Below are 6,657 nucleotides of genomic sequence, written 5' to 3' on the forward strand. Positions count from 1 at the left end.
TGATAAGGTCATTTGGGACTCGTTACAGTTGTAATTTTAGACTTTCAACGACTTAATTTTTTTTTTACTTTAATTAAAAACATATTTCCATTTCAAATTAGATGATATTTCAATTTCAAATTACTTAAATGGGTTTAACTTAAAGGAGTAGTGTTTTTATTTAGTTTGATTGAGATAGATATAGAGGGATTTTCAATGTAGGAGATGTATGATAATGAGTAGTGTTTTGATTTTCAATGTGGAGGGAAATTTAGTTTGTTGAGTTTTCAATGTAGAGGGCATATGAGAATGAGAAGCTTTGAGTCCTTGAGGGTGACGGGGTTTACCTTGATGTAATTGGGGGGGATTGGGGGAGTGCCCAAACACAAAACATGGAATGGCAAACTTGTAATAATTCTATTTTGTTTGGGAGTGTGCCCAACACAGAATGGTTATTAAAGGCGCGAAACTAAATGCTTATTTTCAAGTCTGTTGCAAAATAATGAGAGTGTTCTACTCAAAACACAATCTACTAATCCAGTGCAGACATTACTCAAACACTTGGTGTGCTGCACATCTTCTTCAATTTCTTTCCTTGGAAAACATCCTTATCAGCCCCTCTTCACATTCTTATCAGACAACAATTCGTAGACATGTCTCCAGTTCACCACCAACAACCAAGGACTTGCCAAACACGTTTGAAAACAATGTGGTTTTATGGACATCAATAATTTGCAGTAAAGCGAAAAAGGGGTTAAATAATTTAGCATTAAATGACTTTTGCAAATGCAAAGAGTTGGGGTTGAACCAAATGAGATAACATTGTCTATTATACTTGGGGTTTGTAGTAGATTACAAATTATTCAAATTGATGTTGGGAGAAACTTACATTGTTTGATTTTGAAGAAAGGGTTGTTTAGACATTGCTTTTTAGCAAGTGGGTTGATTACATTTTATTCTAAATTTGATTTTATTTATGAATCTAGAAAAGTGTTTGATGAAATGCTTGAGAGAGATGCTGTGTCGTGGAATTCTATGATTGCGGCGTATTCAAGGAATGGGTTTAAATGAGGAAGCAGTAAGTTTGTTTTTCTGTGCTGCTGAATCGTTATAATGATTGGAAACTTATGACGAATGATTTTACGTTTGCTAGTATTTTTAAGGCTTGTGCTGGTTTTGGGTGTGTTAAAATAGGAAAATCTGTGCATGGTTGTGCTGTTAAAATGGGTTTTGATTCAGATGTTTTTGTCGCGGGGGGTACTATTGATATGTATTCGAAATCTGGGAATTTAGATATAGCTCGTAGGGTGTTTGATCGGATGGGAAAGCGAGATATTGTAGTTTGGAATAGCATGATTACTGGGTATACTCAGAACAACTATGTATGGGAAGTTATTGAATTGTTTCAGCAGCTACAGTTGGAGGACGGCTTTTCTCCTAATGCAACTACGTTTTGTTGTGTTTTAAAAGCTTCGTCTTTAATGGAGGACAGTGTTTTAGGTAAATGTTTTCATGCTAAAGCACTTATGAGTGGAAGCTCATTGGATGTGTTTGTTGGAACTGCAGTTGTTGATATGTATTCAAAATATTTTGATATGGAAGATGCAGAGAGAGCTTTTCAAGATATGCCAAGTATGAACCTTGTATCCTTCAATGCACTCATCACAGGATACAGTTTGAGTGGGCAATATGTTGAGTCTATGCAAACATACATCAACTTGCTTTTTGAAAAGTTGCGACCAGATTCTTTTACATTTGTGGGTCTCCTCTCCTCATGCTCTGTGTTGGGAGCCTTGAGAGAAGGAGCACATGTTCATGCTTGTGCCTTAAAGATTGGTTTAGACTCTGAGACAATTGTTGGGAATTCACTTGTTAATTTGTATGCAAAGTGTGGTCTTATGCAGAGTGCATCCAAGTCTTTTGAGTCGATAACTGCACCAAATGCTGTATCTTGGGCTGGAATAATATCAGGGTTTGCACAGAATGGACTGGGAGATATGGCACTTGAGTGTTTTTGTGAATTACATAAGTCGCCCCCAGAAACCAGATGAGTTCTCCTTCACTAGTGTTCTTAAAGCGCTGGCCAATGGTGCTGCAGTGCTTCAGGGAAGACATGTGCATGCTCATGTTATAAAGATGGGCCTGGAATTCACAGTGTATGTTGGGAGTGCACTAATTGACATGTATGCAAAATGTGGGATGATTGAAGATTCTTTTCAAGTGTTCAGCAAGATGCCTGAGAAGAATGTTGTCTCTTGGAACTCCATGATGATAGCTTATGCTCAAAGTGGATACTCAAATAAAGCTTTGCACTTGTTTCAGGAAATGATGAGCTCTGGTGTGATCCCAACAAGTATCACCTTTACAGGAATCCTACTTGCTTGTAGTCGTACTGGCTTGGTTGGAGAAGGAAAGCAATATTACGAATCTATGGTTTCTTATTACAAAATTCCTCCATCGGTAGAACACTGTACTTGTATGGTTGACCTCCTAGGACGGTCAGGCTATATTGATGACGCAGAAACCTTTCTTCTGCGTTCTCCATTTCCTTCAGAACCTGGTCTTTGGAGGTCCCTCCTCACTGCTTGTGGTGTTCATAAGAACATGGATGTGGCTGTCCGCGTTGCAGAGAATTTCCTGAGATTAGAGCCTCATGACTCTGCGGTATATGTAACTTTGTCTAATATTTATGCATCGAAGCAGTTGTGGCATGAGGTGGCAAGAATAAGGATTTAATGAGAGACATGGGTGTCGAAGGAACCTGGGAGTAGCTGGGTTGAGATCAGTGACAAGGTGTACACATTTGGTGTCAAGGACTGATCTTTGTCTGAACTCTGAAGATGTCAGCAAATCAGTGAAAAGCTTGTTGGGAGATTTGGACCTGTACAGTGATGACATTGGGTACAAACTTAATGTTGGTGCCTAATTAAGATGAGGTGTAGTTAATGGAACGCGAATCATTTGAAATGTACAAAGTCACTGATGGTCGATGAATAACTTCATTGCTTTTGGTTCATCAATCAGGAGTACATGGTATGATTGAGTTTTTCTAGAAACTAAGACTCGCCTTGTTTGGGGACTGTATATTTTGTAATTACAATACAATATATTATATTGGTATTGCCTGCAATATTTTCACTCATTGGTGATCTGTTCTATTTTCAGGATATTTATTACTTTTGGTTGTCTCATGCTGCTCAATATTAGAATTTTGGTAACCAAACTGCACAGGTAATTTCTCTTTTTTGTCCATCCTAGATTCTAGGAAGAGCTGCATTGCAGAGGTTTCCTGTGTTGACTATAAATCTGTGTATCTTGGAAAATGTTTTTGAGTATCCTTCCTTTTATCACTAAATACCACTACTACTGCTGCTGCTGGTAGTACCTCTCATGTATTGAAATTAAAACTTGTTAGTCTTGTTTCTGTTTTTAGAACATTTCATTGTCAGCTTTCACTCAAATCTTTGTTCCTTCGAATAAAAGATCATTACTGTGATTGAAGTTGTCATAATGTGTTCCGTTTCCTGTAATTCCCAAATTGGTCATGAGATAGTTTCTATGACTATCATTATACCAGCTTCCTACAGAGCTATGTAACTATTTGCTTGGGAACTGTGTATGTGTTTTCTTTGGGAAGTTTATTTGTAGCTTATAACACCTGTTAACAAATTGGTCCTGCATGCATTTTTATTTACTTCAGCTTTTTCACTCTTCAGGCACAACAGGCTGAGCAAACAAATGCATGATGCTTTTTATGGGTTGCTGCGACCAGTCAGAACTTCTGTGAGGATGACCAAGTAAGCAAGAAGGTTTTAGAGCTTTCAGCTGGTGAGGTAAATCCCACTTTTAGTATATAAGGAAAAATCCCACTCTTTTGGATAAGGAAAATATATATGCTGATAATTGCATTAAGAAGGTTCGTCATGATGATTATGGATAACAATTGGATGTGGCCTCTACTCTAGATTTTACTGGGATATCAATATGGCATAAAGGCATATGAGTAAAGAAATACTCATAGTTTGCTTTTGGGGTTCTTCGGTTCGACTCCCAGTTCAACTCCCATGCCACCCATTCATAGATCGTGAAACAACTCTCTGGAATGGCTGGCATAAGACTCCAACCAAAGAACCCCAATAGCAAACTATGAATATTCTTCTTGTAAATACTTTGTGTTCCTTTTAAAAAGCTGTGTTCCCTCCCCCAGAGGTGTGTATCATGGTTTATCCAAAAGATGACAAGCGTCATGGCCAAAAAAATGACTGATAGAGAACACACTGCCCGTTACAACTGGATCTATCTGTTTGTAATGAAGCTTCTAGAGTTCAGCCGGTTTTCATGTGAACTTTCAGGGTCTGCAAGTCCAGGTAAACTGAGTCGATACAATTCAGGTACCCTGTCTGATGGTTCTGAGATATAAAAGAAAAGACAGCATTGCAAGTCTTAATCATGTTTTAGCTATCTTAACTTTCACATATTTTCACATGTATAGAATTCATCAGTAGCATGTTGCTTTAAGTCATATTACTGGCAAAATCTGTAAGTGCAATGCAGTTTAAGGTTTCAAATTTGAAGAATTGAAAAAGAAAAAGAAAAGAAAAGAGCTATCTCTACTTTAAAAAGATCTCTTTGCAAAATAATTGACATCTGAGTATAACTTCAAACCGAAACCAACATGAAACACAGGAGAATCATGCTTGGCTTTCAGCTATATTTCAATTGAATCTGTTACTATGTTGAAATCAAGGCATCTTAGAAACTACTAACTACATTTTCAAAGAACACTTTCGTCCACCCCTAAGCATGGAGAGTTCTGCTGGTTCTCCATTCTTGAGTCCCTTGCTTTCTCGAACCCTCTCGATAATGAATAAAAAAATACAAAGTTGCCATTCTCCATGTTTCCATCTATTCATTCAGCACCGCGAGTAACAACCCCTTAATTATCATAAAATTTGTTCCGGCTGAAACCTCTACTTTTATAATGATCTCAATTTTTTCTATAGCTTTTATAGTGCACAAGATTTTGCTCTATGATTTCAAGTGGCACTTGTCATGGATTGCTCTCTACAGACTGAATAGTATGATGATGAAGAAGAAATAACGTGAAAATATTGCCAACACAAACTTTAGTTCTATAATGAAACACCAAGTTCACAAAACTCGGTTGAGAAGACTTTCTTAACGGTAGGTCATCTTTGTTTTGTCCATAGGAATAACACGTTTATCACTCATTTTTCGTTGTTTCTATGCCAAAGCGTAAAGTTTAAATGTGTGAACAATATGGTACTTTTTTTTAATTGGCATCTTGTGGTCTCAAAGGCGACAAAATGTTAAGAAGAAGAATAGGCAAGAGAAGAGTGATTTTAATTTCGGCGTGCTTCTATTTGGAGATGAAATTGGTGTTCCGCACAAATTAGAAAAAGTGTCGAAAGAATAGCAAGTCCAACTGTAATTTTTTCAAAGGGTATTTTGACCCTTTTAAAAGTTATTGACTTTTGCAATAACCATTTTTGAGAATCATTCTAGATTGCCCCTCCCATTCAAATGCGTTTTGTGACTCTGGGTCAGGTTGATATTTTTCCATATTGTGAATTTTGCCCCTACTTCAAATTTGTAAAACCCTGCATTTTAACATATGTCTTTAACCAACCTTCTCAAAAATCAGAAGATTGGAAAAAATCGGAAGTTAGTGGAAGCTTGGAAACACAAATTTATGTTAAAAGTCACGTAAATTCATATTAACTTAACATATCAAAAGTAAAAATCAAAAAGCAATCAGGGCCAAACTATCAAATTTTTTTTTTCAACATTTAGGTTCGGGAGGAGGGAGCACCACCATAATAATCAAATGGTCTATTATCTCTTCTGCCCAAACAAACAAGCTCAAACTCAATACAACAAAAGCACTACTACTCCACCGATAGCAATCCTAACCACCCGTTCGATAATATCCCGTTTGGCGGAGATGGTGGTGATAGCCCACAATAGTGATGAAACGTGAGGGTGGTGGTCTTTCCGGCCTGGCGAGGGTGGTGAGTCTTTTAAAGCTGGCGTGGGAGGTGATGGTGGTACTTGTATTTCTAGGAGGGTGGCGGTATGTAGAGATTAGCGTGGTGATTATGCGGTGGAATTCTTCTAAGCGGTATGGGAGAACCTGCCGGGGCATTGCTTAGGAGGAGGTGGTGGGGAGGTGATAGGGAGATGTGGGCGGTGGTGCTGCCGTAGGTGGCGGTGGAAGGTGGAGGGTGGTGTTGCCAGCTGGTGGGTAGAGGATTGCATTGGGGAGATGGGGCTGGTGGTGATGATGGTATTGTTTGGAGCTGGTGAAGCTCAGGGTGATCAGTGTTGTTGACATTTTACACAATTTGAGGCTACCTCTCAAAATTAAAGGTTTTATGTGTGGGTTTTCTCTCTCTCAAAAATTAACCCAAAAATATTCCTTTATAATAGGGATTAAAATGACCAATATGGAAAATATCAATGTTGTAGTCCACAAAAGCAGGCAGTGGGAAGCGTCACGTGTGATTCTCAAAATAGGGGGTTGCTCATAAAAGTTGGGTCAACTTTTTGGGGGGTTAAAATCAAAAAGACCCTTTTTTCAATGAGCATACGAAGCTGATTTTAAACTTTCTAAATCAGACCGACCTTGAAAACTGTGGTAGGTTGTGATATGGACTA

At 38.1% G+C, this 6,657-nt stretch overlaps 1 pseudogene; it reads left to right on the top strand.

The window, feature by feature from the left end:
• The first annotated feature begins 481 nt into the window (after positions 1 to 481).
• On the top strand, positions 482 to 2,949 carry LOC147524689 (pentatricopeptide repeat-containing protein At2g13600-like; annotated as a pseudogene).
• Positions 2,950 to 6,657: the final 3,708 nt, after the last annotated feature.

The sequence above is a fragment of the Coptis chinensis genome, chromosome 1, assembly GCF_015680905.1.
Source record: "Coptis chinensis isolate HL-2020 chromosome 1, ASM1568090v1, whole genome shotgun sequence".
NCBI classification, from domain to species: Eukaryota; Viridiplantae; Streptophyta; class Magnoliopsida; order Ranunculales; family Ranunculaceae; genus Coptis; species Coptis chinensis.